This window comes from Sciurus vulgaris, assembly GCF_902686455.1.
Source record: "Sciurus vulgaris genome assembly, chromosome: 16".
NCBI lineage: Eukaryota > Metazoa > Chordata > Mammalia > Rodentia > Sciuridae > Sciurus > Sciurus vulgaris.
Genome location: NC_136477.1, coordinates 70845929 through 70863152, shown reverse-complemented (window position 1 = coordinate 70863152; position 17224 = coordinate 70845929). Strand labels below are relative to the sequence as shown.

At 32.6% G+C, this 17224-nt stretch overlaps 1 protein-coding gene across 1 annotated transcript in view; it reads left to right on the top strand.

The window, feature by feature from the left end:
* Window positions 1-12124: 12124 nt before the first annotated feature.
* Window positions 12125-17224, top strand: part of LOC306646976 (uncharacterized protein) — a 36589-nt gene continuing 31489 nt past the window's right edge. The window contains exon 1 of the mRNA XM_079115913.1: window positions 12125-12157. The gene's annotated coding sequence lies outside the window, so the exon portion shown is untranslated. The remainder of the gene's footprint in view (window positions 12158-17224) is intronic.

The following is a 17224-nucleotide window of genomic DNA, read 5'->3' as shown; positions in this document are numbered from 1 at the left end:
GTCACCCGGCTGCTTTGAGTTGGTCCCAAGCGTCTCAATATCTCCTCTTTTGAATCCTGAGTCCTGGAGCAACATGAAATGCAGCCACCCTCTAGGCCGCTATCTTGAAACCCCTAAATGTAACTTTTTTATATGCAATGATCTACATAAGTGAAGGTCTGATTCTGACATGAATTTCCTGATAACATTTGTTTTTAAATTAGGAGATTGGTGGATTCCTTTTCTAATTCTATCTTTTACTAGATGTAGAAATGGAGAGTTTGCTGGCAAGTGTTTCTTTTATCTCTTGTGTCTGGTAACATGCTTGTGGCAGCCTAGGGTTTTATTCTCTAGATTTATGACTTATAGAAACTGGATTCTCACCAACACTTTGACTTTGTCAAATTAAAAGATTTGCAACTTTCTTGTGTCTCTTACAATCTCAGTTTTTTTTTTCTTTTGCAAATGAGGTATGAGAAGTATTTTCAAAATTGATATTTTCAAGATAGGAATTTACTAAAAACTATCATAAGTTACAAATAAACTCAGAAAAGAAGATAAAAGATAAATCAGTTTTTATGTGGATAATAAAGTGAATATTGAAATGTAAAATTAAAACAATTCTAGGGACTGAGGTTGTGGCTCAGTGGTAGAGTACTTGCCTAGCATGTGTGAGGCCCTGGGTTTGATCCTGAGCACCACATAAAAATAAAATAAAGATAAAGAAGAAGACAACTCTAGTGACAATAGTATCAAAGACAAATACTTAGGAACAATTTTTAGAAAGATGCAAAATCTTGAATATTGAAAACTAGGATACATGTCTTGTTTGTGGAAGATATAGAATTATTCCTTAAGTCTAGGAAACTAGGTATTTCAAAGTGTCAGGAAGTGTACTCTGAGAAAATAAATGCTGATCTACCTGGGTATGAAGAATAGAGTCCCTGAGGTATAATTGTAGAATAATAAAACATATATAAGAATGTAAAAATGTTGTGGATGCATTTTTTAAAAATGATTATGAATAGGACTTGGTCAGAAGTTATAACTATGCACCCATGCACATATCAACAAACATCACTTTTGTTTCACCTTACACTCATTCTACTATTTATGCCCACAACAACTCTTCTCAAGATGCACTTTACTTTAAGAGAAATGTGTTTCAGTGGTACACTGGGGATCAAAATGGGAAGAACTTGCCTAGCTTGTGGCAGAAACGGTCAAAGGAATGGCAAAGTTCAGGGCCATCTCTGTTTCAATTTCCCTTTTTCTCTCACATGCAAAGAACTAAAGATTTGTTCTTAGATTTATGGATGAGGTGAGCTTGAAAGTTTTGGGCCAGATAATTGGAAAATTAGAAGTATAAATGCACACAGATTATGAATCACATATCTCCTATCACCTTAATATTTTATTTTGTTATTTTCACAAAAGCAGATTTTCTGTGAAATATAATCTACAGAAAACTCCCAGATTAGTTTAGTGTAGCGAATTTAAGGAGAATTAGCATATTATTATTTTGTTTATAAAATTTTAAGTAAAATAGTGAAATGATTTTATTTTTTTAAGAATTTGATTGCTTCTTTTTATTTGATAAAATCAGGCCAAAGAGAATAGTTTCCTAGTATTCTTTATTATTTTTTATTTTTTCTTTTGTTGTATGAATTTAATTGTGTATCAGTGTTTAGCAATACATATAAAGACAAAATGCCAGTGATATAGGTAAGGAATTTGACATATCCATGAGACATTATATATTTACTGTGGTGAACTACCCAGCAATAAATAAAACTAAAATCCTGTAATATTAAGCAAAATAGATGGATATTGATGATATAATGCTAAGTGAAGAAAATCACACAAAGAGAATTATCACATTGTCTTTTATATGATAAATAAAATGAAATTTATGTGAAAGTGGAAAATTGATTACTATTGATGGGAATGGTGCTGGAGGATTAAGGGTTGAAGAATACAAGTAGGTACATGGAACAATATCACACTGAATCACATTAATGTATACAATTGATATGTGCTAATAAAACCCATCATCTCAAGTAATTACATCATTCTGTAAAACACCTAATATCCTACTATGGAAATTTCCAGTATATGATAAAATATTTGTATCTATAGTCCTCTATAGACAACCACCATTCTCTTTCTATGCATTCATCTTTTTTTTTTTTTTCAGATTCCATACATAGAGTATGCAATGCATATTTCCATGTCTGGATAATTTAACTTAGCTTCATCCATATTGCAGATGGAAGGATATCCGTTTGTTACTAGGATTTGAATCAAGTTGCTTTATTACTGAAATATATCCCCACCCATTTTTATTTTTCACTTTTAAGACAGCATCTTGCTAAATTACTAAGGTTTTACTTGAACTTTTGCCTTCAAAACCATCCTTCTTTTAGAAGCTGAGTGATAAGCCAGGTTTGGTGGCACATGCCTTTTGTAATCCCAGGGCCTTGGGAGGTTGAGGAAAGAGAACCACTAGTTTGATGTCAGCCTCAGCATTCTACTGAGACACTTTATATTTTGAAATATAATGTCTCAAAATAATTTAAAAAAACTGAAAAAGATTACATATGTATCTTTATATATTTTTTGTATATACACAATTAAAAGTTTGTGTTTGTATATGTGTGTATTCTTTGATGGACACTTAAGTTGTTTTTATGAAATGACTATTGAGGATAGTGTTGCAATGACCTTGGTAGTTTATGTAATTCTAAAGATGTGTTTCATCTTCTTTAATTATTGTAATGGTTAATTACACCTTGAGCAGATTGAGATATATTGAGAAAATTGGTATAGGACACCTGTAAATGTGTCTGTTAAAGTGTTTCTGGAATATTGGGTCAAAAAAGCAGTGGGGAAGACCTGCAATGAATGTGTAAGTACCAAACAACAGGTTTAGTTTTAAAAAGGCAGAAAGGGAACATGTCACTGGCTTGTAATCTAATCTTCTTGAAGGGGTGCCTTTTTATGATGTGTTACCTGTGAGCATCTGACTTCAGATTTTTTAGTTTTTGCTAGTGGACTTCAATCATTTGCTGTACAGGGGTTTTCCAGTCCTGTGTTTCTTGTACCATAGCTGTTTCATTAACCTCCTTAGATTGTGAGACTTCCAGTTGCTTGAATTGAGCTGTTACCAGTTTCCAACTTCAGGTAGGAGTTTGGTACTATTTATTTCATGATCATGTGAATCCATCTAAAACATCCACTTATGTGTACACTTATACGTTTATATATTTTATTTTGTTTTTCTGAAGGGCCCTGATTCATACAGGCACATACTCAGCAAAATATCTGAGTCATATGGCACATCTACTTTTCCATTTTTTGAAAAACTCCCATAATGTATTCCGTGATGTCTGTACAAGTTTATATTTCTTACAAATGAGTCCAAGATTATTCTGTTCTGCACATCTTCTGCATTACATGTTTTCTACTTTGATTTTCATAACAAGCCATCCTAAGAGCATGTGTTTATATCTCATTGTGATATGACCTAAAACCCTAAATCTTCCAGAAGAAAATAGGAAAAATTCTTTGACATTGGTGTTTGTAGTAGTTTTAGATAGGACAAAGAATACACAAGAAAAGCAAAAATAAGCAAGTGAGACTATGTAAAACTAAAATGCACTTATGTATCTAAGGAATCAATCAATTAAATGTAAAGTACACCATGGATTGAAGAAATTATTTGCTAGTCACATATCTGAGTTTCATATCCAAAATATAAAAAAAATACAACTCATAAAAAAAGAAAGAAAACTCAATTTAAATATAGTAAAATGCCTAAGTAGACATTTTCCTAAAAATCAAACAAATGTATAAAGTTATATAAAAGGTGCTCAGAATCTTCAATTATAAGAAAAATCCTAATCAAATCTATTTATTTATTTATTTATTTATTTTGCTGTACTGGGGATTGAACCCAGGGCTAATCAAATTTATAATTTACTTTAGTTTCTCATTTATCTCACAGAAGTATGAGTGCTGAATAGTGTATATTCTCTATCCTGCACAGGGCATCCTGAGACGTTCATAAATTACAAAGCCTTCATTTTCCCACATTATTCTTTCTCATTATTCCATCTTAATTGCCAAGAAAGTCTAGAAACTGGAAAATAAGAACTTAAAGATAAATTACTAGATAGCCAAGAGTTTTGAAAAATAACTCCAAGAATATATAGAATACTCTAGTAGATCTAGATGTGAAGAAATATATCATAAAAGACCTATAAAATAAAATTTAATTTGATTACAAATATTTTCATAATAACATGAAAAACTGGCCATTGGAGTTGATACCAGAAGTCTCAGCTTGTGAGGATAAAGCAGAGTGATGTAAACCCAGGAATTTGATCAACCTGAGCAACAGAGTAAGAACCTAGGTCCAAAATTCAAGCAACTAACAAAAAGTAATCAACAAACATAATGGGAAAAGAAGTTGCCTTCAGTGGCACTGGTGAGATAAACCAAACTTTCAATAAAAAATCACTAACAATAGTTTATGACCACCTCTAAAAATAGAACACTGAAAACTTACCAATTCTTTCTATAAGACCAGGTTTGCCAGATACGATATCACAGGAAAGAAGATTACAGGCCATCTTCCATTATAGATATTGACTAAGATAATTTAAAAGACTAGCACACTGAAGGTAACAATATTAAAAGGAAAACTGGACCTCATGATTAAGAGGAGCATCTCAAATTTATCAATATGTCATAATATAGTAAGGTTCGAAAAATCATTTTGATAAAGAAAAGTTGTGAAAAATCACATGCAAATTTATGGTAAAACCTATGGCAAATTAAGACCAGAGGAAAACTCTTTTTCAATCTTCTAAAAGGTATTCAACAGCTATCTTAATTTATCATATTTAATGGTAAAAACCTAAGTGCTTCATTACTTAATTTTGAAAAAAGCAAAGAGTATGATTTTATGACTTCTAAATATGATTCTGAGAATATTGAACATGAATATTATAGCTCAAAGAATAAATAGTCTATGCAGATAATATCTTTTTTTTAATTTTATTTTATTGTAAACAAATGGGATACATGTTGTCTCTCCCTTTGTACATGGCGCAAAGGCATACCATTTGTGTAATCATAAATCCACATACAATAATGTTGTTTGATTCATTCTGTTATTTTTTCCCCTTCCCCCCACCCCTCCCATCCCTCTTTACCCTCTATACAGTACTTTCTTCCTCCATACTTGCCCCCCTCCCTAACCCTAACTCTAACCCTAACACTAACCCTTCCCTCCCCCCCATTATGTGTCATCCTCCACTTATTAGCGATATCATTCGTCCCTTGTCTTTTTGAGATTGGCTTATCTCACTTAGCATGATATTCTCCAATTTCATCCATTTGCCTGCAAATGCCATAATTTTGTCATTCTTTATGGCTGAGTAATATTCCATTGTGTATATATACCACAGTTTCTTTATCCACTCGTCAATTGAAGGGCATCTAGGTTGGTTCCATAGTCTGGCTATTGTGAATTGAGCAGCTATGAACATTGATGTGGCTGTATCTCTGTAGTATGCTGATTTTAGATCCTTTGGGTATAGGCCAAGGAGTGGGATAGCTGGGTCAAATGGAGGGTCCATTCCAAGTTTTCTAAGGAATCTCCACACTGCTTTCCAGAGTGGCTGCACTAATTTGCAGCCCCACCAGCAATGTATGAGTGTACCTTTCTCCCCACATCCTCGCCAACACCTGTTGCTTGTATTTTTGATAATCGCCATTCTAATTGGGGTGAGATGGAATCTTAGGGTGGTTTTGATTTGCATTTCTCTTATTACTAGAGATGTTGAACATTTTTTCATATGTTTATTGATTGCTTGTACATCTTCTTCTGTGAAGTGTCTGTTCATTTCTTTAGCCCATTTGTCGATTGGATTATTTGTATTCTTGATGTAGAGTTTTTTGAGTTCTTTATAGATTCTGGAGATTAGTGCTCTATCTGAAGTATGATTGGCAAAGATATTCTCCCACTCTGTAGGCTCTTTCTTCACATTACTGATAGTTTCCTTTGCTGAGAGAAAGCGTTTTAGTTTGAATCTATCCCAGTTATTGATTCTTGCTTTTATTTCTTGTGCTATGGGAGTCCTATTGAGGAAGTCTGGTCCTAGCCCGACATGTTGAAGATCGGGACCTACTTTTTCTTCTATAATCTGCAGAGTCTCTGGTCTGATTCCAAGGTCCTTAATCCATTTTGAGTTGAGTTTTGTGCAGGGTGAGAAATATGGGTTTAGTTTCATTCTGTTGCATATGGATTTCCAATTCTCCCAGCACCATTTGTTGAAGAGGCTATCTTTTCTCCATTGCATATTTTTGGCACCTTTGTCTAGTATTAGAAAGTTGTATTTATTTGGGTTTGTGTCCGTGTCCTCTATTCTGTACCATTGATCTACCTGTCTATTTTGGTACCAGTACCATGCCGTCTTTGTTACTATTGCTTTGTAATAAAGTTGAAGTTCGGGTATTGCGATACCCCCTGCTTCATTTTTCCTGCGAAGGATTGCTTTAGCTATTCTGGGTTTCTTATTCTTCCAGATGAATTTCATGCAATTAGACAGACCAAGGAAATTAAAGGAATACGAATAGGAAAAGAAGAACTCAAACTATCCCTATTTGCGGATGATATGATTATATACTTAGAGGAACCAGAAAATTCCACCAGAAAACTGTTAGAACTCATAAGTGAATTCAGTCAAGTGGCAGGTTACAAGATCAATGCTCATAAATCCAATGCATTTTTATACATAAGTGAGGAATCCTCAGAAAGAGAAATTATGAAAACCACCCCATTCACCATAGCATCGAAAAAAATAAAATACTTGGGAATCAATCTCACAAAAGAAGTAAAAGACCTCTACAATGAGAACTACAGAACACTGAAGAAAGAAATCGAAGAAAACCTTAGAAGATGGAAAGATCTCCCATGTTCTTGGATAGGCCGAATTAATATTGTCAAAATGGCCATACTTCCAAAAGTGCTATACAGATTCAATGCAATCCCAATTAAAATTCCAATGACGTACCTTACAGAAAGAGATATTATCTTTAAAAAATGTTTCTATGGAATTTTCACACATTAACAAAACATTAGAATTACATTAGTTAATCCAGTGCATAGATTAAAAGGTCAGTATAAAATTATGCAAATTACCCTAGCAATGAGCAGTGTCAAAATTGAGACACAAATCCATTTACAAATGCAGGAAAAATAACTGGAAATAAAAGCAATAAAGTAAATTTAAAACCTGTCCACTGCAAAGTAAAAAGAAAAGGTGAAAATCAAATGCAAGAAAATATGGAAACAAATGGGAAAGTAGCTAATATTCAATGATCAACAGTTTAATTTTGGTAAAAATCACAATATTTCACAGTGGAGCTGCAGATTAACTATGAGTAGATGCCAATTCTAAATCAATTTTGTAGAAAATGGTCAAGTGACACTAATAATCATAAGAAAATGAAAAGGAAATCAAATAATGACATTAATATTAAAGTAAACAGTTGTTACTTTTATGAAAAATATACATTGCAAGCAAAATATGTCATGTAGGATATTGAATTTAAATATTTTTAAGGTTACTGATGAGCAGTAATTCCCATGCCCAAAGTGAGGTGTCTGAGTCAACCTAGAGAAGAATTAGGCTGGGATTGACATTTGTCACCACATATAATATCTGCTGAGCATGACAGAATTTGAATTCTTTTCATGATAATTTTCTTCTACTTCCCAGATTTGTTGCAGCTTTCCTACCATAGATGTTCTTTCTTTCTCTTGCATTTTATTCAAGTATATCTCAGTTGGTGTCAGCAATTGAACTTCAGATATATTCCTGCCCCTCTGGCAGATGCAGTACTGGGGTAAGGATGCATTTCCAGCCCCTCTGTAAGTGGTTAAAAAGATTTAGGCTTGTTTGTTGCACAACCTGGAGTACAAAACAGTGTTTTGTACATTATAGCTTTTGTTTATTGCTGAGAGGTGGAAGTTTGCAGGGATTCAGGCAATAGCCTTATTTCCACACTCAGTTGTAGAGAGTTTTCTCCAAGTACTCTTGGGCCTAGGTTTGATGTTTTTTCTCTGAATGTTAAGAATTTTTTGCTGTGTAGAAAATATGTAAAAGATGACACTTTCACTGCCAGAGTGAAATAGTAGTCTCCACATCAGCACCATGTGTGAAGAATACTCAAGGTACTACCCCATTTTCATTGACATATTTTGTGGGATTCCTGAGAAAAACATGCATGATCATGAGGAACATACAATTGCAGACTCATGGATTTCACATTCTCACTCAGCCAACCACATGTGTACTTCAGGACTAGCTGAAAAGTATCAGTTTAATTTGACTAGTTTATATAGTTTTCAGTGATACATCAAATACTTCTGCCTTGTGTTTTGCACAGACTCTTGTATCCTCAGTTGTCTTGTGGTTCTTTGATAGGGCTCAGAAAATATATCTGATTTATCTCCCATTTTTTTTATTATTTTTCTTGTTTCATGTTTATGTACAACTCTTTTTGGCAATTCTCTATACCTACAAAATTAACTCAGAAATTGTTCACCATTTTTATATATGATTTTTCTGCATTATACATTGGAATTTATTTTAGGATGTTGTTAGTGTGTTCTTCCTTTGATAGTTTGTATTATTTTCTGTATTTGTAAGCTAGTCATTTAAAAATCAGATGTATTTCCCTATTAATCTAATCTACTACTTCTGAACACAGCAAGCCAGATACACCATTCAAATTTATATTACTAATAAATAAATAGTCACTTGTTCAGGATTCGCTGTGTTTTAGTCAGCTTTACATTACTGTTACCAAAGGAACTGACAAGAACAACTTAGAAGAGAAAATGTTTATTTGGGCTCATGGTTTTATAGGATCATTCTAGTCACTGACTCCAGAGCTCTGGATCTAAGGTAAGGCAAAACATCAGGAGGGAAGGATGTGACAGAGGAAATCAGGTCAGGACATGACAGCCATGAAGCAAAGAAATGGCACTATTCACCAGGGATAATGTATAAACCTGAAAGCAGGCCCCAAGGAACTACTTCCTCTACTCACTATGTACCCTCTTAAAGTTACCACACCCTTGATCCAGATCAATGGATTGACCCAATGATTGGTTTTCAGTGCTCACAGTCTAATTATTTTACCACTGACCAGTCTTACATTATCTCACACATAAGCCTTTAAGGAAAATATCATATCTTAACCATAATACCACATCATAATTGCACTTTGTAGAACAGGACAGGAAAATAATAAAAATCACATTATCTGGCCCTAGAAAAGTACAGTCCCTTGGTTCTTTATGCCATTTTTCTGGTTTCCGTGATTTTCAACTTTGGTTTACCACCTTGAAATAGAAATCATGATTGAGGCAAAATAATAGGAATCAGTGGAATTTTAAAACATTGTTTAATTAGTGCCTATGCATTATACAAAATAGTGAGTTTTTTTCTGGCATATTTCTAGATATGCATGATGTATTTAGATCAATGTCATGCCACAGGCTCTCCCCACGTCCTCTCTCAATTCCTTTCCTTTATCTTAATGCTTTATCTATAATTTTCATGGAATACCTTTTTATTTTTTTCTCTGTTGCTTCTGTATATGAGATAAAATGTACATTTACTGTTCTGAGTCAATCTTATTTGTCTCAACATACTGCTCTCCAATTGCATTCATTTTCCTGTGAACAGCTGACTTTTGCTGAATAAAGTTTTATTGTATGTTTATATCATGTTTTCTTTATCTTTTCATCTGTTAATCAAACCCAGACAGATTCCATGACTTAGTGATAGTGAATTGTGCTGTTGTGAACCCAGGAATGTATCTATAATGTATGCTGATTTTTATTCAATTAGCTAGTATGGAGTGATATACATTAGCTGTGTCATATGATAGTTCTATTATTAGTTTCCTGAGGAAGTATTCATCATAACTTTATCAACAACATTGTACAAGAATTCCCTATTCCCTGCATGCTTGCTAGCATTTGTGATGGCAAATGAGATGTGAAATGAAATCACAGTAGATGAAATCACAGTAGAGATTTGATTTACCATTCCCTGATGGCTAAAGATGCTGAATTTTTTTTTTTTTTTCATTCTTGGGATTGAACCCAGGGCCTTGTGCATGCAAGGCAAGCACTCTACCAACTGAGCTATATCCCCAGCCCCGATGATGAAATTTTTTACATAATTTTGGCCATTGACTTTTTCTTTCAGAATTTTCTGCTTATTCACTAAGTCAGTAAATGGTTTATTCATTTTTATTTTCATGTTGAGATTTTTAAAATTAATTTTATATTTAGATATCAGTCATTTATTAGAGTACTAAATGGCAAAAATTTTTTCTCATTCAATATGTTGTCTCTTCATGATGTTAATTTTTTTCTTTGCCATTCAGAAGCATTTTCATTTTGATGCCACGTCAGTATTTGTTCTTGATACTATGCTAAGATATATAAGTATTTTTGGGGAAGTGACATCCTACTCATAAATATTGCAGATTTTATTCTATAAGTTTTTTAAGTTCCTGGGCTTATTCACAGGCCTTCAATACATTTTGGGTTGACATTACATATGAATATTCCATTTTCCCAGTGTAGTTTGTTAAAGAATACTTCTCTCAAATGTATATTTGGGAATCTTAATCAGTAATTAGATGAAGCAAGGTTCATTGGCCTCTATAACTCCTGTTTCATTTGTCACTGGGCCCTTTTTGTCCCAGAACCACATTGCTTTTGTTATTATGGCTCTGTAGCATAAATTTAAGTCAGTTATTATGAGATCTTCATGTTTATAGTTTACAGAATTACTTGCTTTCCTGAGTTTTTTATTATTTCTTATGATTTTTAGGATTGTTTTTCCTAGTTATAGAGTGATATGTGTATTTTGTTGAAGATTGTATTGAATGTGTAGGTGGCCTTATTTAATCTATAGATGTCTTTAGTTTATTAAGTTTAGTTAATGTAGATGACTTTCATTTATCTGTAGATGACTAAATTTTTCAAAGTTTTGTAATTTTTCTTATAAGATCTTTCCTTTCTTTGTTTAGATTTATTACTAAGAAATTTCAAATTATTTGGAATTAAATTAATTTCCTGATTTCTTTATCAATGGATTCATTATTGTGGGCAAAAGATGTTGATTTTCTTATTTTTCTTTATCTATTCTGAAACTTTACTGAATTTGTTTATTGCATGAGGAACTTTTGGTGGAAATCTTAGGATTTTCTAAGTTTGGCCTTATATTATCTGTAAACAGAGATAATTTGACTTCTTCCTTTCCTTTCTGCCTCTTACCAAATGCTCATAATAAAATTTGAGTATTCATTGTATAGAAGTGGTGGGAGTGAACATCCTCCTATTTTTCTTCATTTTAGAGGAAATGCATTCATGAATTCAGCTCTTCCCTATTTAATATAATGTTGACTTTAGGTTTGTCACATATAGCCTTTGAATATGTGACTTGAGCTAAATTCTTTCTTCTCCTAGTTACTGCTGATTTGTGTTTGTTGCATTCGTGTGATGAAAACAACTTTATCATATTGCATGTACTTTTTAATGTGCCATTGAATTTGATTTGATATATTATACTGAGCAGGTTTTTATCTAAGTTCATCAATTTTATTGGTGTGTCATTTTCTTTCCTCAGAGACGTGTTCTTAATCTGGCTTTGCTTTTTGTTGTTTGGTAGTACTAGGGATTGAACCCAAGACCATTCCTACTCTAAGATACAATCTCAGTTCTTTTAATTTTATTTTGAGAAAAGGTGTTATGATTTAAGTGTGAGGTGTCCCCCAAATGCTCATGTGTGAGACAATGCAAGAAGGTTCAGAGAAGAACCTATGGGGTTGTGAGAGCCTTAACCCAATCAATGAGTTAATTCCTTGATGGGATTAACTAAGTGGTAAGTGGAGGGGTTCGGATATTGGGGACATGTCTTTGGGGTATATATTTGTATTTGCTAAGTGGAATTTTTTTCTCTACATCCTGATCACCATGTGAGTTCTTTTCCTCTGTCACACTGCTCTACCATGATGTTCTGCCTCATCTTGAGCCCTTAGGAATGAAGCTGGCCTTCTATGGAATAAAACCTCTGAAACTGTGAGCCCTCCAATAAATGTTTTCTCCTCTACAATTGTACTAAGTTGGGTCTTTTAGTCACAGTGGTGAAATAGTTGACTGAAATACAAGTTCTTGCTAAGTTACTGAAATTGGCCTGAACTTGCGATCCTTTTGGCTCTGGTTCAAATTTTGGGTACTATAGGTGTGCAGCACAGCTAGGTTTATGTCTGATTTTGGGTATCATGGTGTCACAAGCTTCATAGAATAAATTTGGGAGTGTTTCTTATTTTCTATTTCATGGAAAACTTGAAAAACATTGTGTTAATTCCTCCACATGATCTGGTAGAATTCTGTATTAAATTCATCGTGTCCAGGAGTTTTCATGTTGGAAGGCTTGGTATTACTGCTTCAATTACATTGCTTTTTATTGTTATTTTAGGTATTCAATATTCACTCTTTTCAATTTTGGTAGGTCATAGTTACTTAACAATTTAACCATTTCTTCTAGATTTTCCAATGTATTAGAATAAGATTTCTCAAAATAGTTCCCTGATAATCCTCTAAATTGCATTGGTTTCTATGGTAATACCACCATTTTTACCTCTAATTTTATAAATTTGAGTTTTCTCTTTTCTTTGATTTGTTTGTCTAAGTGTTTATTCATTTTTTATTGTTTCAAAGAACTGATTAGTTTTTTTAAATCAATCCTATGAATTCTTTTATTCTCTTTTATTAATTTTATCTCTGATCTTTATTCTTTCATTGTGATAATTTGTGGAATAATTTGGTTTTGCTTTTATATGACTGTGAGTTAGATTACTAGGTTACTTGATTTGGATTTTTCTGGTATTTTATGTAGGAACACATAATGGTATTTTCCTTTCAGAACTGCCTTCACAGTGTCCCCAAAATTCTGGCACATTGTATTTCTATTGTTTGATTGTAAGAGTTTAAAATTTTCTGTCCTGATTTATTTTATATCATACACTTAAAAGTGTATTATTTAATCTCCACATGATTGTGTAGTATCTTTAACTTTTCTTGCTGTTGATTTCAGGGTATAATGATCTGATAAGATACAAGGCATTGGTTCCACGTGCCTTCTGAGTACTTTATTTGTGGCCATAAATATGATATATTTTGGAAAGAGTTCCATGAGCAGGTGGAAATAAAGTGTGGTCAGCTATTGTTACTCAGACTGTCTTATAGATTCTTGTGTCAATTTTATCTACAGTATGATTTAATTGCAAGTCATTTTTTTCCTGTAAAATTAGGGCAGATTTTGTAAATCTGCCAGAAGTGTAAATCTGATAATGCTGAATCATTTTAATATGATCAGAATGAACTTGAAATAAAAACTGGAAAACTGGGAGTTGGATTTGGATATAATGGAGTTGGTAATAAAATGATCAGATGACTGCCTAACTTGGATTTTGTAATGAGCATATATCTATGTTCTATTTTGCACAGAGCTTTTATTTTAGTAATGATTAAACACTTGTCTTGCATTTATTCTTGCAGCCTAAAGCTCCATTACCAAATATGAATTCATGAATATTTAATTTGGCTTTCTTTAAATTTAGTTTTAGCTATTAAAATGACACCATATATAAATGGATGAAATAAAAGATCCATTGACAACTAAAATTTTTTTAAAATGTTTTATTTTGAGATTATTGTATATAAATCTCAATCCTTTGCATGTAAGTAACCATTCACCTTAAGCTTATTTGTGGAAGAGACTGTCCTTTCTCTATTAAATTATCTTGACAACTTTGTCAAAAATAAATTGTACTCAGGCATGTCGTTTATTTGTAGATTTCAAATGTTCTTCCCTTGATCTAGTTTTAAATTGTATTCTTTTAAACTCTTAATGAAGCTTCAAATAAATATTATGCCTGAGGTTATAAGATTCACTGGGTCTCTAAGATATGTGATAGGTTGATTGCACTTACTTAATGATATTAGAAATTAACAAGAATTATTAGTAAGAATAATTCCAATAGAATATTTCACATTTTAAAGAACAAAGTTTCTATTACACATGACGGAAAGAGCAACCCATTGAATTCTGTAGTTTTCCATGAAGATAATTTAGAGTAAATTCACCATATATCTGTAGGAATGTCTGTACATTGTCATGACTTTACTGGAAACTATTGTATTTGATTTTATAATAATGAAGCACAGGGATTTGCACATGCCAAACAAGTACTGCATAATTCAATTACAATCATAGCCCCATACAAATTGTTGTTTAAACTTGCCTGTAGATAAAAATGATACAGAATTTTCTCTATTAATATATACATTATATATAATCATATTACACATGATTATACTAACAACTATTGTAGGCAGTATTCACTGAAGAATATGAAACTTATAGGTGGAACTGATGTAAACATTACATTGTATAGTTTAAATGTGAGTCCTTTTAAACATTCATTAATACAATTTCTTTCAATTTTTTAGAAAAAATCTATAATTATTGTAAGCAAAAATTATAACACTGTATTGCAGATGTTATAATGCACAAATACAAACCAATTCTTGAACAAGAAGATAGGCGAAAAACAGTCAGATTTTTATATATTTGTTATAAAATTTATGCTATATTATCTATGCAAACTGCAATATGTTAAGAGGCATATTATAATCTTTAGAGCAACTAGTAAAAATCAAAATCTACCACATTTAAATATTGGTAAGAAATTAAACTGAACACCACAGGTATTTGTTCAAAAATGTGCACAGACTCTGTAGTCCTAATAGTGCAAAACAGGAAATAACCGAGATGTTTTTTATTACTGAAATGGATGAACAAATTGTCATGCTTCTACACAGTATTGCTCAGCAATTCAAAGGAGCATATTACTGAAACACATACTCTGGTGGAATCTCATAAGCATTGTGTTCTGAAACAGCTGGACCTAAACTCATGTGTATTGTGTGATTATAGGCACAATGAACCCAGGGTTCAAAAAATCATAATCATAACTTTCATCTGAGGCAGGAAAATGTTGACTGGAAATATCCACAAGAATTTTTCTTGGGATATTGTAAATATTCTATGCTTAAAAGCAATAACATTTTATAGGTATAATTGTCAAAACTGCACAGTTAATTTTTGTTATATTCAATATGTTTCCTTATGAACTCACCCAAAAGTAAATAAATTGGAGTTTGGCTGGGAAGTGGGTAGGAACATAGAAAAAATTAAAATAGCATAATTAGCAGATGTCAAATCTAGGTGAGAGGTATATTGTACTATTCACTCTTTTATGTATTTAAAAATTTTTTAATTAGCCATTTGTATAAATATCTGATCTACATTAGTTCTTAAGATCTTAGTTGCTTCTTGGATTATGATAGAAGCAATTGATTATTCATGTATTATGAGCAAGACTGATTTCACTCTTTCATTACCTTGGGAAAATTTATGAAACTTAACATGAATGCTTTGCTTGTGTGATTTGCATGAAAAACATATATGAATGCAAATATTAAATATGATCAATTTGCCCAAAATTGAGTATCTTAGAATAACAGTAACAATTTAGTTTTTGTTTTAAAGTCGGGCATGTTTACTCACTTATGGATTTTAATATTCTAAGGCATTTATTTTTGTCTTAACCCTGGGGGTGACATCTTTATGTTTTTATCTCTTTTTGGTCTCTGCTTGGTAAGTGGAATTGTTTTTATTTATTTATCAGTACAGGTATGAGCCTCAAGAGTCATTTACCACTGAGTTGCATCTCCAGCTCTTTCAGTTTTTGTTTTCATTGAGACAGAATTCACTAAGTTGATGACACGAGTGTCTAACTTGTATTCCTCCCATCTCAGGCTCCTGAGTTTCTGGGATTACAGCATGCACCACTATATCCAGTTTGACTTTCCTTTGAATTGAAATGTTTCCCAGTAAAATCTTTTACCTCAATAATGCTCTTCATGAGCAGAGTACTAACAAGAGTGCCCTGTAAATAGAGTAAATAGATTAAATAGTGTAATCTCAGTAAATACGTGTTCATTGAGAAACAATGATGACTTTGTGAAAAGGATAGAGATTAGGTAATGTAGGTGCTACAGTTTGGACAGATCTTCCCCCAAGGTTGATACATTAAAAACTTGGTTCCAAGGGTGTTTTACACTGTTAAAATCAAAAGATGCGTTCCATAGTACTCAGGTGTTAGATCAAATTTTAGCTGGAGGAAATGTCCTCTCAGCATATCTGTCTTGGGCATTTGCTTTCACATTAAAAGGTTTTTTTAGGCACAGTGTTTTCAGTTTGTCTGGGTTAAAAGTGATAAGTAGTTACAAATACTAAAGAGGAATGCAAACACTGTAGATTGCAGTAAACACATTTTCCAATTTAACCTATGATAAAACTATTTTTAAAAATTATTGAGATTTCATTCCTTAAATATAGTCCTAAGGTATTTATTCATATTATTCTAGGATTTCTAAAACACTTGAGGTGTTCTCTTGTGAATATTCCTGATAATAAATACTCAGGGGATATAAATCTAAAAGAATCTGCATTCATTACAGAAGATTTTCTTCATTTTCTTGTTCTAGAGCTATGTACAACTAATGTGGTCTAGAAAAGTAATTTGAGCTTTGGAACCAGGCAGTAGTGATTCTGAGTTTCACCCCAGACTAGGCTTTTAGTAGAAACAGTGTTGTAAATTTTTCCAAATTTGAAAAATAATATAAACTCTCTAAAAAAAAAAGCAGAATTAAAGATTGCAAAACCATCTCCAGTTCTTCATGCTCCATAGCCCTTGCCATTGTGTTCTTTTACAGTTCCCATTTACACACAGAATCTTCTTCTCAAGCTTTGGATCTAGAATGGCTTATATACTTGGTCAGTAGAACACAGTGAACATAACCATGTACCAGGTTTATGCCTAAGTCTGAAATGTTTTGAAAGCTTTTTCTTTTCCTTTCCAAAGTCTACCAACTCTATAAAAACTTATGAAAAATAAGATGCCATGTGAAGGAGAATAATCATGCCCCAGGTGATAACCAACTCTCTCCCAAAAGCGGAGACACAAAGTCAAGTAACAGAATATATGCCTGATGGAGCCCATAGACACAAGGAGA